The sequence below is a fragment of the Ambystoma mexicanum genome, chromosome 4q (assembly GCF_040938575.1).
Source record: "Ambystoma mexicanum isolate Mex_15411 chromosome 4q, UKY_AmexF1_1, whole genome shotgun sequence".
In the NCBI taxonomy this organism is placed as follows: Eukaryota; Metazoa; Chordata; class Amphibia; order Caudata; family Ambystomatidae; genus Ambystoma; species Ambystoma mexicanum.
This window is the reverse complement of record NC_090928.1, coordinates 623,069,724-623,097,278: the sequence shown is the minus strand read 5'-3', so window position 1 is coordinate 623,097,278 and position 27,555 is coordinate 623,069,724. Positions and strand designations below refer to the sequence as shown.

Sequence of the window (27,555 nt, the reverse complement as noted above, 5' to 3'; positions counted from 1 at the left end):
CATTATAAAACTGGGAGATGGTTGTGTGAGATTCATGGAGATGCCATCCTAACATCTCCATGTTCACACAAAAAAATGTTTCCAGCGGTACATTCTTTCTCCCTTTTGTGAAGGCATCATGAGTAGGACACAGACAACAGGTTCAAGTTCGTTCACAAATCTTTTATTAACTTTAAAAGGCAGTGTGGAGAAATGCTTAACTTTCCTTATTCTAAGGTGGGATTTCCCTACCTGAAAAAAATGTCTTCAGCAGGAAGTCCAAATAAAATATCTGTCTTATCTGTCTATGTCCAAAACCTACACTTGCCCTCAGAATGAATTGTATACAATGTGTAGGGATGTCAGCATCAAAATGAATAGTGTTCAAAATAAAGTTCCGAGCTTCTTCCAGATCTTGGCTTGTAATAAGCTTCCCCTTTCCCAAGTTCAAAGTAGTTCATACAACACAGGGTTCCCCCTTGCCCAAGAGTTCAAATCTTCCAGCTTTCAACAAAACAAGACAATTCCTTGGAAAACAACACGTCCAAGCTCTTTTGACTTCAGTACTTTTCACTGGCTTACATAGATAGTTCTGTTTCTTAATGTTCAAATCACATAAGCGGATGTTGCAAAACACAAGCTTCTTTATGGATATTTTCCTTAGCTTCTCCATACAGGGGGCTACTTGGTCTAAGCGCAGTTGTTAGACCACACGGTCCACCCATTACAGGTCCCGCAACCGATGCCCCTTCTTGACTGCTTTCCAGCAACAATTGGCCACTGCCTTCCTTTGACAGTGAAGCTTGGTTCTTTCATCAGTGTCAGTGTCACACTCTTCTTAAACTGTTCTGTGGCTTGCTGGACTACTATGCACTTTGCTACCCGTGTTCTGTATTACTCTGGTGAAAGGGGCCCCTAGGGGACCCTGACGTCTATGGAAACAAGGCGGGTCACCACACACGATAGAGACGCCAGACACAAGGTTGTATTCCCAAAGCTAGGGTTTTATTGCAAAGCAAAAGTCTCAGTTGGCCAACTCGGTCTCACGCCCCGCGACATGTAAGGCTAGACCTCGAGGGACGCAAGAGAGTGCATTACGTACATCAGTTACATATACACAAAATGCATATCAAACAATCAGCTATGACATGTTTAACACCCCCCTTTATTGGGTTTCTTTGTACTTGGTGTGATGATGGACATCTCCGACCACTATGACACCTTCAAACATCTATTCTAGTAACAATTTGCAATTTGTGAGTGCAAAGGCATCTTTCGGTTATTGAATAGAACACGGCGCGTCTGTTCTTGGAAGCGAACTACATACAGGGAGAGTTGCATTCCGGACCTTGCTATCTATCAGGTGCTATTCGCGTCCTGGGAGCAGACATGCTCTAGCGGGCTCAGCAAAGGGGGGCCGTTAGAACAGCATAATTCAAGCCTTTAGCGGTCTTATTCTAACATATTCTACCATATAACGAGACTGGCTGGCAGCTGTGAAATGATTAAATGCCCTGCAGCTCTGCTTCAAGGCTACATTCGGGAGGGAGCCGGGCATTCTTCCTGGCGCTGCCTACGTTTGTGTTTCAGCGAACTCTTGTTATCCTCACGGCCCAGCGGCCTTGTCCTTTTCACATACAGACAACAATGTTCCACAGTCGAGCAGTGCAAGCGGAAAATATACTGTGAAGCAATAGGAACAGAAAGCAATGAGCAATGGTTAGAAAACAAAATGGCGATTCTTGCTACATCAAAATGGCCGTTCATTGGCAAACTCGAAAACCTATATTCTGTCGTATCGTGCATGAGACGGTTGGTCCATGGCCACCAAAATGCGTTTGCGGTCTCAAAGTAGAGGTATCCGTATTTCTAGACTGACAAACCCTCCTTTGGCCGTATGCCAAACGTCTCATCTATTTATTGAAACCTCCTCTAGTGATGATGAATCTGAAGTACTTATGTCTGAGTCTTGCATGCTATCGTGGACATCATTGTCTTCATCAATATCTATTGCCATCAACTCTTTTACTGCTCTCATCTCATTTGGGTCTGGGCTAGTTCGATCACGAGGTTGTTTTTTCTTTGTTATCATATGCATGCATCCTTCCGTACATTCCTCAGTTACCTCTGCGCAAACTATGGGTAAACAATGTATACAACAACAGATGTTAGGAATATTCCGAACACCACTACTAATATTGAGATCAACTTCCATCCCCAAGATCGTAGTAGGCCCCAAAACCAAGATCCTATTCCCCAGCTCCCTTCTCCCGTGGGGAGTTCAGAGCTTAGAACGTGCATTTTCTTTATTGCTTCAAAGATCATGGGGGAATAGTCATCGACATAAACGCAACATGCTGATCCCACTATTTTGCAAATTCCCCCACGATCAACCAGGATTACATCGAGAGCCATTCTATTTTGCGGCGTCATTTACCTTATTCCTCTTTCTTCCAACGTCATGTTAAATAATATATCTGTTGTTGTGTTTATTGCATTCTTTAGGATTCTGGACAGTTGCCATATATTATAGGAGTTCACTATCTGTTCTAAGAATGGAATGAATGATTTTGCTACATCAGTTGCTATTAAACACCTTTGTCAGTCCTTTTGACTCTAGTTCTGGATAAACTGGCCATGGCTGCTGTTTCTAAGAGGAATACTCCAGGGAACAGTAGCCCTAGGTAACATGTACCTCCCCAGTTTCTGGGCAACCAAGGGTATGCTTTCTCTCCACATATAAAATAAACTGGATCACCTACGTATACTGGTTCTATTTCCCATTTCAGTACCACTGTATTCATACAACCAGTATATGTTCCGACTGAAAAAGAGCCTTTCTTTTTTAGACAAAAAGGGACAGTTCTTGGGCTATAATTCACTGTGTAAGACGGGGGAATTGCATCTTTGTCCCCTTCTGTTCTTACACGAAACGTCATTACAGATGTTTTTTCTGGCGGGGACAATCTATCTCGTCTATTTTGTCGTGTTATCTTCCGTGTACTTTTCCTCGTGGGCTTTGGGCCTATTACTTGTGCTTTATGGAAAATGGAACAACCCACAGGCTTCATTATTATCTGCTCAAACTCATTCATGTTGGTTCTGTCTAATTGACACGTATTACTCTCATTCCATTTCCCATAGAACATTGCACCTAAAGATGCACTACATGCAGAACTTAATGGTAATGGCTGCACATACCACCCTATTCCTTTTCCGGCATGCTGTGGTAAGTGGGCACATACCCAGCAGTTTGTTTTCTTCAGGATTGCATGTGTCATGTTCATTATCAGCAGTAAGGTGTTATTTCCAAAACCTTCCCTGTGTTTTTCTTCCATTGGGGGTAGGGTATAAGTGATCACCTGAACCGGGCTTTCAGTAGTGGATATATTAATTATTGGTAAAAACATTTCTAATGGGTGTATTGTTTCTACCCACCATAATATTAGGGCTGTCGATATTGGTGCTACCACGCTCATAAAGCACATTATTATCATTAGTGCCAGCATACAATTTGTTTTACCATGGATTTTTCTTAAACTTATAGTCTTTATAACTGACTCATTCTCAGCAGTGGTGGTGCAGGAGGAGGCTGGAACCGGTCCTGGCATGTTTCTCATCGTCCTTCTTTTTTATCACAGCTCGTTGTGGATATTTTTCTTCGTCGCGCTTGCTCTGATGTTAATAAGTTCAATGGAATTGTCACAGTTCAGGTTTGCCTGTCCTTTTTAGCCTGGATTCGATTATTCGTTTTTAGGCGAGATCACTTGTCCCTTCTTATACTGCTCAGAGGACCTTTGATCAGTTATCGCCTCAGTATCGTGTGCGCCCAGCTTGTCCGCTCTGGTTCCGGACACATGTACTGTTAATCAGTTATCTCACTTGCCATAGTACCATGTGCGCCAAAGCTTGTCCGCTCTGGTTCCGGACACATGTACTTTTTACGATCGCACCGAGGAGCCGCAAGTCTTGAATTGTCCGATTTGCACAATTCTCACGCTTCTCTCCTCTACACCCCTGGTTCCTTCTCCATCCATGAGCTGAACTAGAGGTTGACATAAATACCAAAAAAGACTGCGGATCACTTTGTCTTCCGAGGCCGCAGGTTGTATCGCCTTGCTCCTGGTATCGTATGATCCGTGAACAGTGCCGGTGCACTTTCAGATTCAGGCTTGAAGTCAGCCTGTGGCGCTACTGCAGGTGCTGGTGTGCGCCGCGCCAATGATGCAGATCCGTTTTTTGGCATGCTGGCAAGTGCTGGTGGGCGCCAAAGGGGTACACAATTTGGTTTTGCTGGTATCTGCAAGGCAGATTTCACGTCGGTCAGCAGTGATGTCGATTCTGCTGGGCAACGTTGGGGCACTCTTTGCCCTTCCCCCTTTTTGGCAATCGTCTCAGGCTTTGTTTCGAGTTTCACTTCTCGTTTTGGCAGATTAGGTGGCTGCTCACTGGTAACAGTTTCTTTCGTTTCTGGGACCGCTGTCTCTTTCCGGTCATCAGTGTCAGGCAAGACTTTCAGTGCAGTTGGAATCTTTTTGGCATGTGTGGCATGGATCCAAGACTTCCTTCCATCCACCCGTATTGCCGTCTGCGTCGCCAAAGGTACTTGATGGGGCCCACACCACCTGAGTGCTAATGATGACTTTCTTTCAAAGTTTTTTAGCAGCACCCAGTCTCCTGGCTCCAGCGCGTGCCCCGGACCGGTGTACCTTACTAGTAATGCCTCCTGCACCTGCTGATGAATCAAACGCAATTTCTGCATTAAAAGGCCACAATAAGTACTAAGCACAGGATGTTCTATCTCACTAAGTCGTTTTGGCTGAGGTGCGCACCAAACATTTGCCGGCCTCCCCATTAAGATTTCGTATGGGGAGAGCCCAGTTTTAGCCTGTACAGACGTACGCATGCATAATAGTGCTATTGGTAATGCATCCACCCAACTGAACTTGCTTCCCGCACAAATCTTGCTAATCTTTGATTTAAGAATCCCGTTGTGCCTCTCCACAAGACCGGCAGAACTCGGAGCCTTCAACTATGGAATCTCTTATCAATCTGGAGACCAGCACATATCTGTAATACCACTGCACCCACAAAATGCGGTCCATTATCAGACCATAGGACACGGGGCAAACCAAATCTGGAAAAATACTCCTTCAACATTACTTTTGCCGTACTCATTGCTGCGCAATCTTTCAAAGGTTATGCCTCCACCCACTTACTGAATGCACAGATTACCACCAAGACGTATTTTAAGTTTTGGCACCTCTCCATCTCTATGAAATCAAAATGAACTCCCTCAAACGGCATGGAGGGCGGGCCAAAACTGCCTGTTGGAGTCACTGTTCCCTTTCCTACATTGTGTTGTAAACACGTGATACAGTTCTGCACCAACCTCTCTGCATTCTTTTTTATGTTTACATTCTGCCATACTGTAGAAAGGTGCTGTATCATTTTCTTGGCACAGATGTGCGTAGGGCTGTGGGCCATTGTGACCATTGCAGTCACATACGAATTTGGCAACATCCAGTTTATAGTTCCCTTGTCCACCCAACAACCCTCCAAATCCAACTCAGCAGATTCCTCTGCCCATCCCTGTATTTCATCGGCCGTAGCCTCGGCCTGCATTTCTTTGACAGTCGCAACTCCATCTTCTATCATACAGGGTACTTCCTCTGTCTGAACCGTCATCATCTTGGTATTCAAATCAGTGGCAGTTTGTTTCGCAATTCTGTCTGCAAACGCGTTTCCCTCTCCTATTTTGCATGTTACTTTTTTATGTGCCTCGCATTTCACTATTGCTAGGCGCTTTGGAAACGTGAGTGCAGACAGCAATCGTACAATCAAAGGGCCATGTTGAATTCTGGCACCATGTGATGTCAGAAACCCTCTCTCAGCCCAGATTCGACCAAAGTTATGAACTACTCCAAAAGCATACTGACTATCAGTATATATATTCACATTCAAATTTTCAGAAATCTCGCAGGCTCTGGTCAATGCTATTATTTCCGCGGCTTGTGCTGAATTATAGGGGGTTCTTTTACTTTCTACAACACTCTCGAGGGTAGTGATAGCGTATGCGGCAGTTGTCGTGCCATCTGGTAATTTAAAACATGAGCCGTCACAAAATAACTCTCCATCCGGCTCTTTCTGTGGAATATCACTGAAATCAACTCTTCCCTTGTTTCTTCCTCAGTGACCATTAAGCAATCGTGGGGGGGTGATTCATTCTTTCCAATTTCTTTTATGGTTAGTGGCATTAATTCTGCAGGATTCAAAGCGCTACACCTCATAATTTGGATATGGGGCGCAAACAAGATAATCTCATATCTTGTCAATCTAGCAGAGGTGAGGTGTTGCGTCTGTGTCCTATTTAATAGAACGTCTATGGCATGTGGCACCATCAGAATTAAAGTGTGCCCCAATATCATCCCTTCCGTTTGTTTCACTGACGCAGCAGCAGCCGCCGCGACAGATCGCAAACATCGTGGCAGTGCGCGCGCTACAGGGTCCAGCGCAGAAGAAAAATAGCCGCACGGCCTCTTTCTTCCACCTTGTTCCTGTGTCAAAACCGCCAATGCACATCCTTCACTTTCACACACAAATAGTCTAAAAATTTTCTCATAGTTCGGCGTACCCAAAACTGGAGCCGAGCATAATGCAGTTTTCAATCCATCAAATGCTCGCTGACATTCCGCATCCCACTGCAAAGGCATAACCGCCTCTTTTCTAGTTAAATTCACTAATGGTTTCACAATTAAGGCAAAATTACCAATCCATTGTCGGCAATATGAAGCCATGCCTATTATGGCTCTGACTCCTTTTTGTGTCTTTGGAATAGGCATACAAGAAATACTTTCTATGCGTTCTGGCGTTAGTCTTCTCCCTCCTTTCGAAAGTAGGTAGCCAAAATAAGCCACCTCCTTTCGATTATACTGAGATTTCTTCAAACTAGCTTTATGGCCATGTGCCGCTAGGTGCGACAGTAATAATACAGTGCTTTCATACAAATCTCCTCTGTGTCTGCAGCTAGCAATAAATCGCCTATGTATTGCAAAAGTACACAACCCATGGGTAATTCCAGCATGTCTAGCTGTTCTTTTAATGCTCTACTGTAAATACTTGGACTTTCCGTATAACCTTGCGGAATCCGCATAAATGTAAATGATCGTCCTCCTAATGTGAACACAAACAAATATCTACTGTCCTTGTCCACTGGAATACTAAAGAATGCATTTTCCAAATCTATTACACTAAAATATTCTGCTGAAACAGGTATCATTGTCAATATTGTAGTGACGTCTGGCACTAGAGGAAATTGCGGATCTACTAACTTATTCAATGCGCGTAGATCAATTATGAAACGGTATGGTACCTCATTACCTCCTTTTTCATAAACCGGAAGAATCGGGCTGTTGCATGTACTGCCTGTGATTTCCTCTATTACCCCTAATTTCACCAAATCGGTAACAATACTCTTCAATCCTTTCTCACCTTCAAGCGAAATTTTGTATTGGGGTATTCGCGGTAGGGTAACACCTTCTTTCAAAATAATCTTTACTGGCTCTATCTTTAAACATCCCACATCGTTGTCATGCATTGCCCATATACAGGTTGGTACTTTACTTAGTTCCCCTGGTAACGCTTCAGACATGAATTCTGACACCGGGGCATCGTGTGGCCATATCGTTAGAAACACTCCGTCTGCCGTACAATGTATAACAGAACCTAGTTTTTTCAACAAATTAAATTCCAAAAAATTTTCTCCACAATTTTCTGTTAGAAGGAAGGGACAATGTTCGGTAAATGGTCCTATGGTAACTGGGACTGGTTTGGACACTGGGTTTATGACTGGTGTACCTGCGAACCCTACGGAAATATTCTTTTGCCCTGACAGTGGTATATTCGGAACCAAGTGATGGTCTATTGAACACTTCTGTGCTCATGTATCTACAAGAAAGCGGTGCTCCGCATTCCCGACTCTCATTTCTACGTAGGGTCCTCTCTGATTCACGGGAATAGAAACTGGTTCCGACCCCTGTCCTGGGCTGTCCTATTGAGGAAATAACACATCGTCCGATGTGTAATCATTACTATTACTGAAATATGTGTTTGGCTGTGTATCGAAACCATTTCCACTCTTCCCTCTATTTCCCCCACTCTGATTTCCATATTGTTGATTTTGCTGTCCCTGATTCTGGTTTGGGGCATTTTGGTTTTGGCCTTGGTTTTGATTACCTCATTTATTATGATGCTGCTGCATACTATTCCTATTTGGTCCATTCGCTCCTGGGTGTCCTCTATGCTGTCTCCTCTGACCAGACCCATTTCTATTCTGTAGATGCGGGCATTGCACTCGCCAATGTCCTTCCTCTTTACAATATGCACACTGATTCGGCCCCACTGTTCCCCCATGCATATTCAAACTACTCCTTCCTTGTGCGTTCCCTCGCCCTATATTATGTCCTTTTACTTGCTGCAATAGTACCTGTGTTCTAATTAGACATTCCTTCAAGTCTGCCCCCACCTGTTTTAGCAACGATAATTCGTTCACCATCTCCTTCTGCCCCAGCAATGGTAACTGCTGCCGTTTATTATGCAACCCCTTTTCCCCCTTCCCAGGTCTCCCGACTTCCCTACTCCTGTACGCAGGTGTAGTAAACACTTTGACAGGTGCAGTAAATGTTTTGACATAATCATTATCTAATTCATCTCTAAGCTCAAAAAGTCTATACACATGTTCTCTCACTTCTTCATCCCTCTCCCTACAGCGTGCTAATGCATTCAAATCTAACAATCGCTGCGGTGGTAATTTCCCAATTAGCTGTTTCCATTTCTCCACCAAATATTCACCCATGCATTCCAACACTACCTGTCTTTCGTTGCTTCTACGAAAGTCATATATCGAAGCCAATGTTGCCGTCCCGTCTATATACATCTCTGCCTGTTGCTGCAATTCCACCTTACTTTCTTTGCTGATTGCGCTGCGGGTTACCCTCGTGCACCCCCTTTGGTCAGTCCCGCCTCTTGCCCCCGCGGTTTCAACTTCAACCCCGGGAGGAACGGACGGTACCGAGTCTGTGTCTAAGGCGGGAGGTGTGGATGGGACAATGGGAACAGGGAGTGTCCGTTGTGGGCCTGGTTGGCTAATAGGAAGTGTTACGTGCACGGTCTCTGGCTGTGAAAGGGCTTGAGCTACCGGAGGGGGAGCTTGGGCTACAGGCGGGGTCTGGGCAATAGCTACTGACGTGTCTGGTCTTACTTCTGATCTTGGGCCTTGTTTTGTATGGGTCAATATATTTTCTATCAATTCATCTGCTATGTGTAATTCTCGCTGTGGGTATCTTTTCTATATTCAACTGGTCACGCCTGCCTGCCCTTCTTAGACTCTCAGTCCACTCCTCCTCTTCTTTTTCTTCCACTACCTCACCTTTTGATTTATGCCTGCGCGCATGCTTTGCTCTGCTTTTAAATCGGAGCATTGCTTCCTTTCTCAAATGCTGCAGGACGTGGTTTCTTTCTTATCAACACCCTTTCCAAGTTATCTATCCTCGCCATCTCAAAACTACCATTAATCGGCCACTGATGGTCTTGTTGCTTTCTGGTTTGCCTATGCCGAGTCTCACAGGATATTATCGCACCCACTCCATACTTCACATACATCTCATACGCCGGCGTTCCCGCAGGTGGTACAATTTGGCCATCTTCCAAAGATTGTCTACCACAGCGGAAAAACCCCGCTAGGGTGGACAATACCCCAGGCATGTTTCAACCTTCCCCCTGGTTAATCAACCTTACCTAGGGCGTTTCATTTTGCAAAGTCAACTCTCAACCAATATCAGGATGCTTTGAATCGGGGAATGACTCACCTGATGAATCAAGTCGTCTGTATACTGACGCACCAAAGGACGTTGTGTCTGCGTTTCTTGGCTTCCGCCTCGTTTCGGGACCCTCGCCTCCTTGTTCTCTAGCCAGGCACGTCGATCAGGGATCAGATGTGTGTAGATCTGCAAAGGAGTCTCTCATCACTTTTACAGGGCGCCCCAAACACCTCTTGATCCCGGCTCGATCGTCCCGTCCTCGCCGTTCTCTGCCTTTCTTAATTACAACATTACGCAAAGGAACAAGTGGGGGAGGGTCCCTATTCGGGCGCCATCTTGAAAGGGGCCCCTACAGGACCCTGATGTCTATGGAAACAAGGCAGGTCACCACACACGATAGAGACGCCAGACACGAGGTTGTATTCCCAAAGCTAGGGTTTTATTGCAAAGCAAAAGTCTCAGTTGGCCAACTCGGTCTCACGCCCCACGACGTGTATCTCTAGACCTCGAGGGACGCAAAAGAGTGAATTAAGTACATCAGTTACATATATACAAAATGCATATCAAACAATCAGCTATGACATGTTTAACACCCCCCTTTATTGGGTTTCTTTGAACTTGGTGTGATGATGGACATCTCCGACCACTATGACACCTTCAAACATCTATTCTAGTAACAATTTGCAATGTGTGAGTGCGAAGACATCTTTCGGTTATTGAATAGAACACGGCGCTTCTGTTCTTGGAAGCGAACTACATACGGGCGGGGGAGTTGCATTCCGGACCTTGCTATCTATCAGGTGCTATTCGCATCCTGGGAGCCGACATGCTCTAGCGGGCTCAGCAAAGGGGGGGCCGTTAGAACAGCATAATTCGAGCCTTTAGCTGTATTATTCTAACATATTCTACCATATAACGAGACTGGCTGGCAGCTGTGAAATGATTAAATGTCCTGCAGCTCTGCTTCAAGGCTACATTCGGAGGGAGCCAGGCATTCTTCCTGGCGCTGCCTACGTTTGTGTTTCAGCGAACTCTTGTTATCCTCACGGCCCTGCGGCCTTGTCCTTTTCACATACAGACAACAATGTTCCACAGTCGAGCAGTGTAAGCGGAAAATATACTGCGAAGCAATAGGAACAGAAAGCAATGAGCAATGGTTAGAAAACAAAATGGTGATTCTTGCTACATCAAAATGGCCGTTCAGTGGCAAACTCGAAAACCTATATTCTGTCGTATCGTACATGAGACGATTGGTCCACGGCCACCAAAATGCGTTTGCGGTCTCAAAGTAGAGGTATCCGTATTTCTAGACTGGCACTGGCTCTTGCCAATAGAGGTTTCCTGAAGTTCCTTGAATTCTTTTAGCTTTACCCAATACTTGGCTTCTCATTTCAGACCCTTCTTGGTATTCTCTTGACTTTTGCCCCTGCTTGGGTCTCAGACAACACAGTCTGTGGTATCTGCCACATGAACCACCTTTACTTTCACTCCACTCACGAGTGTTCACAACTTGCTTTTGGTCTGGGTGGCATTCAAAAGTGCTTTAAATGTCTTTCAGTTTGTTCGGTATTCAAAACAACTTGTTTCGACATTCACAATGGCTCACAATACATTTCAGTTTGTTCTGGATTTCAATTTCGTCAGCATTCTCTAAAAAGTTATTTCCTTAAAGGCCAATGTCTTTCAGTTATTTCGGTATACCAAAGTACTTGTTTTGGCATTAATAATTGCATTTCTTACGCCCCCCGCTCAAAGTTTCATGAAAATATTGCATATATGGACAAAACCACCCTCTTTTCGTATCGAGGGCCCCTTTCTCTGGCAGTACCACCGGATGTCTTTCACAGCACATCTGCGAGGCCCCAGGCAGCCACAGCCTTGCTTTCCGTCTGGGCATCTCGCTGTAGCAATGCAGCGGCATTCTGTGGCTCTGCTCCCAAAGTCAGCATGCTGTCAGCGGGTTTGGCTTCCCGGCGCGAGTCCTCCAGCTGGTGACTACCCCTTCCTCGCAGTTCATCCCGGAACCTCTGCCTTCCAGCAGCCTTGCTTTCCGCTGCTTTCCCTCTGCACCCGGTCTTGGTTCTCCAGCGATTCTCGTGCCTGGGCGCTCTCTCTGTGCTACGGTCAAGGAAGTTGCTTCGTCTTCTCCGCCTTCCTCTCCTTCTACTCAAATGATCTCCATTAAGCTCTTTAAATATAAAAACCAATATTCAGCTCTTTCTGGTTTCTCAGTTGTTTGTACAGTTCCTTTTCATTTTGTTGGAGCTCCCTGTTCTGGGCGCAGTTCACAGACCGCACGGTGCACCCATTACAGGTCGCACATCCAGTTTCCCTTTCCCAAGCACTTTATCCCCATAATTTAGGATTGTTGGGTTATTCACACTTGGAAAATTCAAATGCAGCTTAAACTTTCAATTCAGCATTTTGCTCACACTTCGCTGCTCCCCTCGGCTGCTTACTTGCAGAAAACTTGTTCTCATAATTTCACTAGCTAGCGTTGCTTTAGAATTGTCCTTTAACTGTTCAGAGTCTTTTGAAGACGTATACTTCCTTAATCGTGACAACTCTGAAACATTGTTATTCATTAGCACATTGTTGGTCTTGCATTCGTCTATTTCCTCATTCGGTTTTCATCAGAGGCTTTCGAGAACGTGCTGCCTGCACGTGACCACTCCTATACAGTGTAGCTTTACTAACCTTCAAAATGCGCACTGGGATTCTCTCATTCATTGGCATTCACGAGTCGCGAAAGAACAAGTTACTCTCTTACCTGGTAACGTTCTTTCGATGGGATGGTCTGACGACGTATTCCATATCTATGACAGTAATCACCACAGCTGTGCTGCTTCGGAAAATCTTTCGGCGTCTGCGTGCTGCGTCGATGACGTCGATACACCGCCCTCGAGGATCTCCTCCGACGGCCAACATCACTGGATGTTGTATGTAGGATGCACGACGCCCGTAGACTCAGTTGTAGTTTTTTCCCCCAGAACGTGTGGCACCAGTCTTCTGCCAGTCTGACCACACAAAGCCTTGTGGAAACGTAAGCTGCAATCGCATAAGAAATTCTGTAGCGGGGAAGGCAGGGAGGGAGCGATATGGAATACGTCGTCAGACCATCCCATCGAAAGAACGTTACTAGGTAAGAGAGTAAATTGTTCTTCGAGGGGATTGGGTCCTCCGACGTATTCCATATCTATGACAGACTCCCAAAGCAGTACCAACGTAAGGAGGTGGGAAAAAGAATTTAGAAGATAGAAATTTAGAATGCCCAATCAAATTGCAGAGTAAAGGACCGCCTTGCCAAAGGCCAGATCCTGCCCACGGATACAATCGAGGGAATAGTGACGTACAAAAGTATGGACCGAAGCCCAGGTGGCTGCATCACAGATGTTACGAATAGGAACACCCCTCTGCAGGGCAGTAGAGGCAGCCATACCTCTGGTAGAATAGGCCCGCAAGCCTATCAGAGGGTCCTTACCTGCCAAGCGGTAACATTCAGAAATTGCCAGGATAATCCATCGAGACAAAGTCTGCTTAGTAACATCTTGTCCCAAACGCCTTCCAGCGTAACCAATAAAGAGTTGATCGTCCACTCTGACCCGGGACATGCGTGAAATATAAAAGCTTAAAGCTCTCTTAGGATCCAGCCTATGGAGCCTCTTGTTACGAAGTTCGTTGGTCGTGTAGAGTATGAACAACCCCTCTGTCCCCAAAAAACACCCTGACAACACCAGAAATACTGTCAGCGTGATTATTAAGGCCACAGGTGGAAGTCCCCAAACCAGGACGCGGGACAGCCGGAAGAATCCCTTGAGCGCTGTAAGGCAAGGTACAGTGGGTATGTAAGTAGGAAAGCAAGACACAATATACTCGTATGTAAATATCAAAACACTGGAATACCTGTGAGGACTTGAAAGAGGCGTGAACCTTCAGCCTGTAGCTGGACGAGGCTGTAAGGTATAGCAGGTAACCACCTATTGTAGGACCGAGGTCCTAGTGAAGACACGTGATCCGTAGAGAAATCCAGGCAGTCCGAGGTCAGAAAATGGATGTTAAATGTTCCGGAGCCAAGGAGGGTTAAGCAAGGACAATCCGTGTAACAGGCGTAGGTCGGCAACAGGCAATCCAAAGTTCCAGAGTCAGTGAAGGGTTAAGCAAGAACAATCCGTGGAGAAAGCGTAAGTTGGCAATAGGCAATCCAAAGTTCCAGAGACAGTGAAGGGTTAAGCAGAGACAATCCGTGGAGCAAGCGTAGGTCGGCAATAGAACGGGTCCGTAGGGCGAAGAGAGAGCGTCACGTGATCCTAGATGAAACAGCTGTGAAGCAACGCCTTCGGTTTCCGAACTCTTTTTATCCCAGGAAGGGACGCACGTGACGGTATCACGTGGAAGTGAACCGAAAGTGTTGTAGCGTTGCTAGGCACCTAAGAGTCACATGATCCGTGACGTGCCGGGCAGCACTGGTCTCCGCGAAGGAAGCGAGTTCCTGGATTGAAGGAGTCTCCACTTGGTTTGCCACCGCCGTGAAGGGCGATAAACGCCAGCTCTGCCAAACATGCCACGCCGTGCCCTGTTGTGTGAAACGTGAGTGGGTAATGCTGTGTATGAATCTATGCGTGTGTGCTGGGGGGCGCTGGTGGAAGCGGAGGGGCGTGTCTTTGGCTTAGTAGTAGAAGCGGAGGGGCGTGTCTTTGGCTTAGTAGGAAGCGGTGTGACACCTCTCCTCTTCCTTACCAGGATGCGGAGGAGCATTAAACGCCGGAAGAATAACCTTCTGGCTTAAATGAAATTCCGACACCACCTTCGGAAGAAAGGAAGGACGAGCTCTAAGGACAACCCTGTCCTTGTGAAACACAGTGAAGGGTGGCTTAACTGAAAGTGCCTGTAACTCACTCACTCTGCGAGCGGAAGTGACCGCAACTAAAAATACAGTCTTAAGAGTCAACAGTCTCAAAGGGTAGGAATGCAAAGGCTCAAACGGAGCACCCATTAGAAACTTGAGAACAAGGTCCAAATCCCAACCGGGCACCTGGAAAGGTGATGGAGGGAACACATTAGTGAGCCCTTTTAGAAACTGAGAAATTAAAGGAATTTTAAAATAAGAACACTCTTCAGATGAGCGCTTAAATATGGACACATGCCGCCAGGTAACCTTTAACGGTACCCACTTGCAGGCCCTTGTGGGCCAAAGAAAGCAAAAAAGACAGAACCACAGGAATGTCACATGAGGAAGGATCCGCATTCTTAACCCTGCACCAGTCGCAGAACTTTCTCCAACGGCAACGGTACAGGGACTTTGTTGCCGGCTGTCTGGCCGAAAGCAACACCTCCATTACGTCTTCAGGGAGGTCCCAATCCTTATACCTCAACCTTTCAGAAGCCAAGCGTGAAGGTTGAGGGATCTGACCTCTGGATGGAGAACCTGACCCCCCCTCCCGTGAGAGCAGATCGCCTCAGTAGGGAAGACAACCTGGAGGGCAGATGGACAAGTCAAAAAGGTCCGGGTACCACGTCCTCCTGGCCCATGCCAGAGCAACGAGGATCATCCGGGAACCGAACCTCCGTAACCTCCGCAGCACTTGCGGAATGATGGGGACTGGAGGAAACACGTATAGCAGGTGGAATGCACCACTCCACCACAAATGTGTCTCCTAAGGCTCCTCTTGGAGGAAATTCCTGTAAGCAGAACCTTTCGCACTTTCAATTGACACTGGAGGCGAAGAGATCCACTTGAGGGGTCCCCCAAAGGGAGAAGATCTCCAGGAGAATCTCCTGAGCCAACTCCCACTCGTGAGAGATCAAGCTCTGCCTGCTCAGAGCGTCCGCCGTCTCGTTTTCTTCGCCGGCCAGATGAACTGCCGAGATCGAAATTTCCTGCTGGATTGCCCAGAACCAGAGCTGCATCGCCTCCCTGCACAGAGGAAGTGACCCTGCCCCCCCCTTTTTGTTGAGGTAGCGCATGGCCACTGTGTTGTCCGTCAGAATCAGGACATTCTTCGCTCGCGCAGTCGGCAGAAAATCCTTCAGGGCAAGCCTGATGGCCCTCAGCTCCAACATATTGATATGGAGTCTGGACTCCGACAGAGACCAACGACCGCTGACTGTCAACTCGTTGGCATGAGCTCCCCGTACCGTGAGGGATGCGTTTGTCACGATTGTCACCACCGGCCAGGGTAGCCAAAATGGAGCCCCCTACCTCAGATTGCCTTCAACAGCCCACCACAGAAGGTCCTGGGCGACCGAGGGCAGCACCTGAACGGGGTCCGACATCCTGCCGGAGGACTGAGACCACTGGAGCTTGAGTGCCCATTGCAAAGATCTCATCCGCAACCTGGCCTCTGGCACCAGAAGAATGCAGGATGCCATGAGGCCGAGCAATCTCAAGAACTCAGCGCAGGGAGACTCTGGGCATGTTGGAAATTTTGCACCATCTGCTGAATGTGATGAGCCCTCACCTGGGGAGGAAAACACTGCTCCAGGGACATGTCGAGCACTGCTCCGATGTACTGGAGCCTCTGAGTTGGCATCAAGTGGGACTTCCTTAAGTTGAGGGAGAATTCCAGCTTGTGGAGGGTGTGGCAGGTGACGGACAGATGATCCAGGGCTTGCTCGGGAGAGCGCGCCCTGATCAACCAATCGTCCAGGTAGGGGTAGACGTGAATCCCCCCTTTCCTGAGATGCGCTGCCACCAGGGGCGTTGCTAGGGGGGCTAAGGGGGCTATAGCCCCTGATCTTTTGGTTGTAGCCCCGGATAGAATCTCAGGAGCCACAGCCAAAAGACTAGCTAGCCCCTAGTCCCAACAATTCCGACATCAACATAGCCCCAGGTCTTTTCCAGACCTAGCAACTCCCCTGGCTGCCACCACTACCATGAGCTTGGTGAAGACCCTAGGGGCGGAGGTCAATCCGAACGGCAGGACCCGAAACTGAAAGTGAAAGTCACCAACTGCGAACCTCAGGTACTTCTTGTGATTTGGATGGATCGGCACATGAAAATAAGCGTCCTTGAGGTCGAGAGACACCAACCAGTCCTGAAGTTGAAGGGCCTGGAGGACTTGAGAAAGAGTAACCATCTTGAACTTGTCCTTCCTGAGGAGTTTGTTCAAACCGCGCAAGTCCATGATGGGTCTCAATCCCCCGTCTTTCTTTGAAATCAAAAAATAAGGGGAATACCATCCCTTGTTCCTCTCCGCTACAGGCACCAGTTCTATGGCGCCTTTCTTCAGCAGGGATTGAATTTCCTGCGCAAGGAGCGGATCCAGACTCTTCAAAGAGAGGTTGCCTGGTGGATTGTCGTGAGGCCTCTGCCGGAAAGGAGGACAGTAGCCATGGGCTATGATCTCCAGAACCCACACATCTGAAGTAATGGCACGCCATTCGACAAGATGATGCGCCAGCCTTCCCCCAACCGGCGAACCATGGGACATGGCCTCATGACTGAGCTGAAGTGGCTGCGGCGTTGCCTGAGGCAAAGAGGCAATAGCCCGAGCGGCCTTGGCACCTCGGGTACCTTGTTTTCCACCTCTGGCATTCCTACGGTGGCCCCTATGACTGGCAGCTCCTTTCGCTTTACCAAATGATGAGTAATAACGAAAGGAACCTCCCCTCCATTGCTGTCCCCTAGGACGAAAAGGCGGAGGTTGGCGAACTTCAGCACCCAACGACTTTGCTGCAGCTTTTAAGGTCTGCAACCTCTCAAGTCTCTCGTCAGCCTTGCTGCCAAAAAGATGGACACCATCAAAGGGCATGTTGAGGAGCCGGGCTTGCACATCAGGAGCAAACCCGACTTCCGCAACCACGCAAACCTGCGTATTACGGTGTTCACCGCCATGGACCAGCTGACGCAATCTGCCATGTCCAAACCCGACTGAACGGCCTCACACATGGCATGCTGGACCATAGCAAGAGAACCATCCCGTTCGTCCCCTTCGGGAATATGTTCAGCCGCTAAGGAAACAGTTCCACAGAGTGTGTGTGAAATGTGACAAGGCACATATGGAGTTGGAAGCCTGAAGAGCCATACCCCCTGATGAAAACACTTTCTTCACCCAACCATCAAATCGCTTGTCGTCCCTATCAGGAGGGATGGTAGGATACGACGCCTGCTTTTCTGGGGCCGTAGCTGCCTGCATCACCAAACTCTCCGGAGTGGGGTGCTTGGTCAAGTAGCAGGGATCACTACTGGCTGGGCGGTATTTTCGCGGCAAAGACTTGCGCACTGCCGGGAGACTCTCCGGAGCAGTCCAAGCCGCTGCCGCCCTCCTCTGTAGAGCCATATGGAACGGCAGTACCGGGTCAGTTGGTGGACCTTGGTCGAGGATATCTGTGAGGTCATCCTGAAGAAAATCCCCTGGGGGAGCAGACCACCAGAATGGGGAACAAAGCCATGCTTGGCCTTGGCCAGAGCCTTTCTAGGGGGTTCCACCGTGCCCCGGGGTACCCCCATCAAAACAGCCTCGAAAGGTGTTGAGGGCATCGAGTGAATCGGCGTTGATGCCGAACGCAGCGCCGACAGCATCGACGGTGTCAACACAGCCCTAGAGGGCGGAGCCCCGAGCGTGTCCTTCGACAGCCTGGGCGCCGATGGCATCGACGACTTCCTCAGGCGGAGCCTCGAGAGAGTCCCTCGACGACATCTGCGCCACAGGCGTCGACGTCTTCTTCGAAGACATCACAGGCGCACATAGTCTCGAGCGCGTCGAGGACCGGGATCTGGAACGGGCATGACTAGAACGATTCCCCTTGTCCAAGCGGGACCTTTCCCTCGAATCGTGCCGTCTCTAGTACGGTCACGCCCGACCCCACTCGAAGGCACGGACGGACCAGTGCCCTGCGATTCAAGAATCGCCAGCATTTTCTTACCGAAGGAAGCCCATTCCTCCGGAGTCGCATGCTTGGTGGAATAAGCGACCCGCCGACGGGTGGAGTCCTCGGATGAGGACGGGGAAGGCGACCAATGACAGCGCTTCCGGGACTGCCTCGAAGAGGCAGAGGAGTGGCGGGACCCACTCCGGGACCAAGACCCCCTAGACTTACAACAACGATGCAGAGAGTCGACCCTCGAATCGTCCGTCGAAAGCCCAGTGGACCTCGACTTCCGGGGCTTGGACACCTTACCAACTGACAGTTTATTCTTGTGCTCCTGCAAGACTTTGGATGTAAGCGACTGGCAGTCGACACAATCATCCGTGTTGTGGGCCTCCCCGAGGCACCAGAGGCAGGCGTTGTGCGAGTCCGTCACCGACATCTTGGACCCGCAGTCCCCGCATTTCTTGAAGCCCGGACACGGAGTGGAAGAAGAGGAAGACATCTCAAAAACTTCTTACAAACGAACAGGTTCGAAGAACCGAAAGAACAGAAACTCCAAAGAGTCGAGGCGCGCCGAGATCTCTGAAGCGAACACGTTCGCGGAAGAAATGGAACTGAGGCTACGGGCGTCATGCGTCCTACTTATAACATCCGGTGACATTGGCTGGCGGACGAGGTCCTCGAGGGCAGCGTATCCACGTCATCTACGCAGGACGCAGACACCTAAAGATTTTCTGAACGATGGAGGCCACCAGGGGGCGCACAGGCAACAGCTGCCTGACTGCGGTGTTCCTGCCAAGGCTGGGCCTATTTTGGGGATTGAGACCTCCCAAGCGAAAACATCGAGAGGCACGAGCGGCTGAACCCCCGTGATGCCCCCGCTCGAAGGAACGGGCTCCTAACTCCAAGCAGAACCGGAGTTCAGGGAGCGAAGGAGCGCGACTCCACGGACGCCGTGCTCGGCGGCCCCAGAAGCGGTGGAGGCCTCCGCATCGAGAAGGCGGTGGAGACGGTCTGTGCCCCCCCAGCCCCAGGGGGTGGAAGGCGAGTGCCAGGGGAGAGACACTCCCCGGAGGGGGACCAACGGCGCCCCCCCGCCCGACCACAAACAGAAGGATCGGCCGTCCCTCCGGCCCGGCCCCGGGTCCTGCAGTGTGACTGCATGGGGTAAAGGAAAGCAATGTCGGGGGCTGGACCCCGCCGGAAGAGGCCCAAGAGAGGAGCCCCGCGGCACCGCAGCGCCTCGGGTGAGTGGCGGATCGGCCCCCCTCCCACGAGGGCCGAAACTACTGACGCCGCCAACTCACTCGGGGCTCCCCAGCACATAGGACCTGCCCCAGAGGCTCGCAAGGGGTGAGCGGCTCTGACCAGGATCCCTCGACCAGGACCCCACCCGGACCCGCGACAGTGCTCCGTGGACAAGGCAGGGTGTGGACCCGCCTCACAGCAGAGGACCCCGGGGGGGCAACCCTGGGTGGCTACAGCAACTCAACAGACCAGGTGAGAGGCCCCCGCCAGTAACCGGCGGGGCGTGTGCCCGCCTGGGGAGACTATCCCATCCCCCTTGGGAGTAGAAGCTTGATCCTGCAGACCCCACCCGAGCAATGCACATCAGCACGTCCCCGGGATGGCGTAACACTCCCACAAGGGCTAACCAAATCTAAACAGACCGCGCAGCTGGGGATCAGTGCGCCCTCATAGACTGAAGGAGGACCCCACGGGCTTTTTGCGAATTGGGGGGCGCTTTTGGCATCCTCGACCTCAGCGGGCCCACGGCCCATCTTGAACCCGCAGGTGGCCAGCAACCCAGGTGAGAGGCCCCCGTCCTCGGCTGGCGGGGCGAGTGCCCGCCTGGTGGGCTGCTTAGCCCCTTGCAGGGGATAACCCGCCGCCCAGAAACACCACTGGTGCGACGTCCGACGGCCCGACCCCGGGGTGAAAGGGGTCCCCCCCAGACTGCAGCGGACCCTGTAGTGGGAAGCCAGCAACACCCCATGAGCTGGAAGAAGACCCTACAAACGTTTCGCTTTCGAGAGACAGAGGTTGCTCCCGAGGTCCCACCTCTCTCCTGAACCATGGCCCACTCAGAACCCGCTAGCCAACCTGCAATGACAATGGAAAGAGGCTTCGCCTCCATCCTCCAGGAGATTAGAGAAATGAGATCAGATATCGCCCAGAAGTTCGAGAAGTTAGACCAAAGAGTAGACAAAATCGAGGACAGAGTCCTACAAGTGGAAAACTATCAATCGTCCTCTACATCTCAGGAGGTTCAATTCGGTATGCGGTTCACCGCTCCGGAAAAGAGGTACGAGTGGAGAGCCAGGCTAATGGACGACTATGAAAATAGGGAGAGACGGAACAATCTAAGGTTCTTTGGGATTCCGGAAACGGAGGGCGAAACGGAGAGAGAGCTGACCAGAGTGGTGAGAGACATCATCACCCTCCTGTTCGCCGAAGAAATGACGACGGAACTCATGTTTGACCGGGTGCACAGAGCCGGGGGAAGGTCGGGGAGCCCCAGATCGGTCCTGGCACGCTTCCACTACTACACCGACAAAGCCAAAGTTCAGGATGCTTCAAGGAAGGCAGGGACGATAACTTATAACTGCGCCCAAATCTCTATTTTTCAAGATCTCTCAGCTTACACTTTAGCTAAACGAAGGATGTGCCGCCCCCTGACACAACTTCTGAAAGAGAAAGGCGTTCGTTATAGATGGGGATATCCTTTCTCCCTGTCTTTTGAATATTCAGGCCAACGCACAACGCTGGTAACGGAAGAGGACATTAAGGGCGCTATTCAAGACTACGTGGGTGATCCCACCCCCAGGAGGGGCCCAGTTGGCCCGGATGCGCTAAGCAGGGGTACCCCCAGTCAGTCCAACCCCAGAAGGAGGAAAACCGGCGCTAGGAAGTTCAAGAAATTGAATACACCACCGGCTCCAATGGAGGAAGACCGAGCCGAATCGGAGGGGTGACAACGGTAACCCCACGAGAATCATCGGGTCTAAACAACAGGAGGACTCTGGGGACGCTTCGATGGTCGCAACTTTTCTATCCACAAGTATGAGAGGGTCCGGGGGGGTCACAACCACGGGTGCAGTGTGAAACTCCATCCTGGGCTCAGGGAACGGTCGCCCACGGGGCGGTGGGAGTAGCCCGGACCATACATGGTTCGGGTCCAGACAATCGGGAGGGGGGTAAACAGCTCCGGTTCCTCCTCAAGCAATACCCGAGCCGGGGTGTGCGGATGGGGGGACGAGTTGGGGGGGGGAGGGCTCACATTAGTGTGCTTTGTTTTCTGTGCCTGGCCAATGGGAACCGGCTGGTGGTCCAGCCGAATATCCAGGAATGGAGGGACTACATGGCTGGACGCCTGGGAGGGGGGTGGGGGTTCGTACACAAGTTGGGGTTTTTGGGGTAGGGAATGAGTTGGGGAGCAAGTTGGGGAAATGTTCTAAAAGAGTTCAAGCAGGGAAACCTAGAAAGCAAGGAGGGAGCGACCATGCGACACTGGTGACCAAGAGGGAAGGAGACAATGATTATGGCTGACAACCGACCAGCCCTGGGGGTCGGGACCCTGAATGTGCGGGGCCTCAACACCCCCATGAAAAGATCCCTAATCAGCAGAGAGTTTAGGAGGGCTAAGCTGGACCTACTCTTCATGCAGGAGACGCACTGGGCGAGGGGGAGGGAGCCCAAGATACGGGGGGGCGGTATAGAGGAGATATTCCATGCATCCCATAAAGGAAAGAAAAGAGGGGTCGCGATTCTGCTGGCCAAAGGCTTGGGATTTGAGAAAGACTCCATCATCAGAGACCCTGAAGGCCGCTACCTCTTGGTAAGAGGCTCTCTGCAGGGCGCACCCATAACCTTGGCTGCGATATATGCTCCAAACGAGGGCCAGGCCCAATTCTGGGAGGGAGTGGGGGAAAGGCTGAAAACTTTTGTCCAGGGCCCATTGATGGTGGGAGGTGGCTTTAACATGGTCCTGGATCCAGCCAGAGACAGACAGCGGGTGGGCGCATTAAACCCTAGGCCCGCAGAAGAGACCGTGTCACGCTGATTTCAGAGGGTGAATGAGGGCCTGGGCTTGGTGGACACAATGCCCACCCCCGGACGGGGACCCACTCTTTCTCGTACTATTCCTCCACTCACAAGGCCTTCTCCAGGATAGACCACATTCTCGTGGATGAGACACTACGTCCATACACAGCGGGTTACAGTATAGACCCCGTACCCTGGTCGGACCACGATCTGGTCAGAATCACCTTGGCAGGGGACTGGAGCAGAGAACAGAGGGGACGTTGGAGATGTAACAACACCATATTGAGAGACGAGGTACACGCCCAGGCTGTCCTGGAGGCCATCTCAGAGTTCTTTGAGCTCAACGATAATGGGGAGGTGGGCACGCACACCTTCTGGGACGCCTTTAAGGCTACCCTGAGAGGGGTACTCATCAAAATGGGTTCTCGACAGAAGAGGGAGAGGGAGACCCAGGAGAGAATTCTGAGGGAAAAGATAGCACGCCTCCAACCGGGGGGGTCCCCAGTACAGGCACTGGACCAGGACCACGTGGCCACTCTGGAAAATTATAGGCTCCAATTAAAAGACCTGCTCCTCCACAAAACGGAGAGGAGCCTCCAAATGGTCAAACAAAGATACTACGAGAAGGGGGACAGGGCTGATAGGATACTGGCCTGGAAATTGAGGGAGGTCCAGAGAGGTAGGATGGTGAAAGAGGTGAGGGACAGTGGGGGAACACTAGGTTTTGACACCCCCCACATAAGTGCAGCTTTTCGCCAGTATTACGAGTCGTTATACGCCATTGAATATGATGGGGGTGATGCCCAGATCGAGGAGTTTCTCGACTCCATACAGATACCGTCCCTTCCCCGAGAGTTGGCCGAGGGGCTGAAGGGCCGGGTGACCGAGGAAGAGGTGGAGAAGTCGATTAGCCGGATGAAGGTGGGGACTTCCCCGGGGGAAGATGGCTTTTCGGTTTATTTTTACAAGAGGTTTCGCTCATCCTTGTCTCCCTACCTGGCTAAGGTTTTCAACTCGGTTTTGGAGGGGGATACCCTCCCCGACTCCATGATGGGAGCCATTATAGTGGTTCTACCCAAGGAAGGCAAGGAACCGAGGGATTGCTCATCCTAGCGGCCTATATCTCTGCTAAACATCAATGTCAAAATTCTGGCCAAGGTGGTGGGTAGGCGGATGGAGGGGATAATGCAGAAGCTAGTCCATGGGGATCAGGTGGGTTTCATAAGGGGCAGACAAGGGTCGGATAACATCTGTAAAACAATAGACCTGGTACATTTTGCCCAAAGCTCGAATCTCGATGCATGCGTCCTGTCGCTGGATTCGGAAAAAGCTTTTGATAGAGTTAAGTGGAGATATATGTCCCTCCTCCTCCAGCGAATGGGCTTTGGGACGCACATCATGAGTTGGGTGGCCGCCCTCTATAGAGCCCCTACCGCACGGGTCCAGGTAAACGGCCTACTGTCAGAATCCTTTCCTCTTACCCGGGGAACTAGACAGGGCTGCCCTCTCTCCCCCCTGTTATATGTCCTCACAATGGAGGCTTTGGCCATAGCGATCAGATCCCACCCAGACATTAGGGGTATTAGAAGGGGGGAGGTGGAATTTAAGCTCTCCCTGTTTGCCGATGACATCCTGGCATATCTGGTGGACCCGGCCACTTCGATCCCTCCCCTTCTGTCCCTGGTCAGCTCCTTTGGGCGGTTCTCGGGCCTGAAGATTAACACAACTAAGTCCTTTCTCCTCCCAATGCGTCTGGTGGATCCGGTACTGGACCCCTTGTCCAGATTTCACGGGATAGCAGTTAGCAAGGACAACGTAAAATACCTCTGCGTTCTCCTCACTAGGGACTTATCGGAACTGGGAACTTCCAACTATGGGCCCATTTTGTCCGAAATCAAAACTGACCTGGGGAGATGGGGAAAAATGATTCTCTCCTGGTATGGCCGGATGACGGCAGTCAAAATGAATATACTACCCCGGCTCTTGTATCTCTTCACGGCCATAGACTTGCATACAGGGATCCGAGACTTCATTTGGCAGGGAAGAACCCCGAGGGTCGGCAGGGCCACCCTGACACTTCCAAGGGAGGAAGGGGGTTTCGGTCTCCCAGACTTCCAGTTATACTATCACGCAGCACAACTACGAGTCCTCCTAGAACACATGAAGGAAGGCCTGCGGACATATTGGTCGTATTTGGAAGACATGGACGTCCACCCCCTCAAGGTCCGAGACCTCCTATGGTCCCCTGGTAGGTTGATTCCGAAACAAGTACTGTCCCACCCGACCCTGGGGGTTCTTTGGGAGATCTGGAAGGAGTGCCCTCGAACAGCTCATCTTTCATCTTGGCCGCCCCCTAAGACCTGCTTGTGGGGGCCCCTTCTGAAATTGGGCAGCAGAGGGTTTAGTCAATCCCAGAGCTGGTCCGACGAGGGCTTGGAATGGGCGGGCCAACTATTCAGGGAGGGCGAGTTCCTGAGTTATGAGGACCTCAGGGATGGGCTAGGAGGTGGGACCCTCTCCATATTCGAATACCTGCGTCTTAAGGGTACCCTCAGCAACCCCGCATGGGGCCCAAACCTGCGGAGACATTTGACTCCCTTCGAGAAACTCCTCGACTCGGCAACTTCCAGAAAGGGCGCGGTTTCCTGCATGTACACAGTCCTCAACACCCATAACCTTCAGGTTAGGAGAGGTTTCCGTGGGTTCTGGAATGATCTGGCGGGTGAGGAGATATCTGAGGATTCCTGGGCTAGCACTTTTAGGATATCGTTTCATGGCAATCTGTTCACCTCGGACATGGAACATAATTTTAAAATCCTGCAGGGATGGCACAGAGATCCGACAAAACTCTCGAAAATGTTCACAGGAGTGTCACCAGACTGTCTGAGGGGCTGTGGCCAGGCAGGGACCAGAGGCCACATGTGGTGGCTATGCCCGAAAGTGCAGTCCTACTGGGAATCCGTGAAGGACTGGATAGCGGAGGTAACGGAGGTCTCTCTTCCCCTCAATCCGCTGACCATGCTGCTGGGCCTCCCCCCGGAGGAGGCGGAACTGTACCGGTACCCAAGGATGGTGGAAACTATGTTGAGAGCTGGCAGAGTGGCCCTGGCCCAGAAATGGAAGAGCCCGGAAACGCCTTCCAAAGACGAGTGGATGAAAAAACTCAAGAATATGTTTCTGATGGACAAATTGACTGCCTTGGTGAACAATGACTCTTGTTCGATTCTCACAGACTGGTATGGGGTCCAGCAGACATGGGGATGGGACATCCATTAGTGTTGGGACAGCACCCCCGGGTGGCTGGGGCGCGATCATCTCTGAACAGGTATACACCCAGTGGGGGGTTCCCACGACCCGGGGCGACATCGGCCTCAAGCCAGCTATAACGCGGGTCACTTGTCGCGTCACTTCAAAGACAGAGGGTACGGGATGAAAGTCTGGTTACCTTGCAGTTGTTATGTTTGAATTGAATTTGGTGGGGGAGTAGGGGGGGGACCATGATAGGGGGGGTTTGGGGTTTATGCATTTTTTGTTTCTTTGTGTTTTTGTTTTTAAAAATGCTAATAAAACCAAAGTTTAAAAAAAAAAAGATTTTCTGAACCAGCACAGCTGTGGTGATTACTGTCATAGATATGGACTACGTATGGAATACGTCGGAGGACCCAATCCCCTCGAATGGTTCTTTCCCAGTTTCTTGGTTCGTACAGTTAGAATCTCACTGTGCCCCGCAGACACCCCTAGACCGTTGTTTCAGTCAGGGAACGAGCACCACTCAGCCACAACATAGGGACCGCCTGTTTTCACAGCTCTCTTCTCTCGCGCTCACCGGCACCTTGGAGACACAGCTCCCTCGCCACGCAGTGATACTCTGTTATACTGCCTTTCTCCAGCTTCTCAGAATTCCGTTCCCCTCCAGTTTCTCACAGGCTGTGCTGGACTTTCCTGCCCCTCTGACACACCACAGGCTTCTCACTTCCTTTGCTGTTTGTTGACTCCACCTTTTATGCACCTGTGATCTCTAACAGGTCGCAGGTGTGAAGACCCAGGCTGAATTGCCTGACCACAATGAATCCAATTAACAGGACATGCCTGACCTTCAGCTCTATAGCCTTCAGGCACCCTCTTCTTTATCTCAGTGCTATAGTGGTGTTTCCTACACGATATCTTTATTACTCTTGGGGTTTCTTCTTCTTTTCAGTACTTGGTCTGACTGCAAGGGGAAAAGTAGGATTTGGGCACCCTCTCCCCAATATCGAAGGACCCTCCGCCCAGTTGATCCTCCCTCGCTAGCCCAGCCCTAGGATCGGGATCCAAAAGCTATGGTCCTTCCCTGGCCACCTAAACCCTGGAGAGTAAGTGTGAGAGTGCCTTCAGGTTTCTCAAAGTACCCAGTAAAAAAGGTGATGGCCGGGTTGTGTAGATTAATTCAGGATTTATGCCCCGTGAACAATATTGTTAAAGCAGAGTTCCCATTGGATCCGACCACGCCACAATATTGTGCAATATTCCGTCTAAAGCTACATATTTTACTGTGATTGATTTAAAGAATGCATTCTTTACGATCCCCCTCTATGAAGAATCCTTGAACTTGACTTTGTTTTCCTATCGTGGGACCAAGTGGAAACATACATAGAAGGGGTACAACGTAGACAAGGAGAAATTACAATACTGCCAGAAAGAAGTCCTGTATATAGGTCAGCTAATATCCTATGAAGGAAGAAAGGTGACCCCTGAAAGAGCAGAAGCGATTATGAAAACAGGCAGACCAAAAACAGTGAAGGAGATGCAGCTATTTTTGGGCATTTGCAATTATTGTAGAGCATGGGTCTTTGACTATAGTACATATGTCAGACCACTATTAAAAGAACTCAAGGAAACACAGAAGGACAACAGTGACATATCC

At 50.1% G+C, this 27,555-nt stretch overlaps 1 protein-coding gene across 2 annotated transcripts in view; it reads right to left on the bottom strand.

Moving 5' to 3' along the window:
* Nucleotides 1-27,555, bottom strand: part of LOC138467869 (N(4)-(Beta-N-acetylglucosaminyl)-L-asparaginase-like) — a 601,150-nt gene that overhangs the window by 263,608 nt on the left and 309,987 nt on the right. The window lies entirely within an intron of this gene.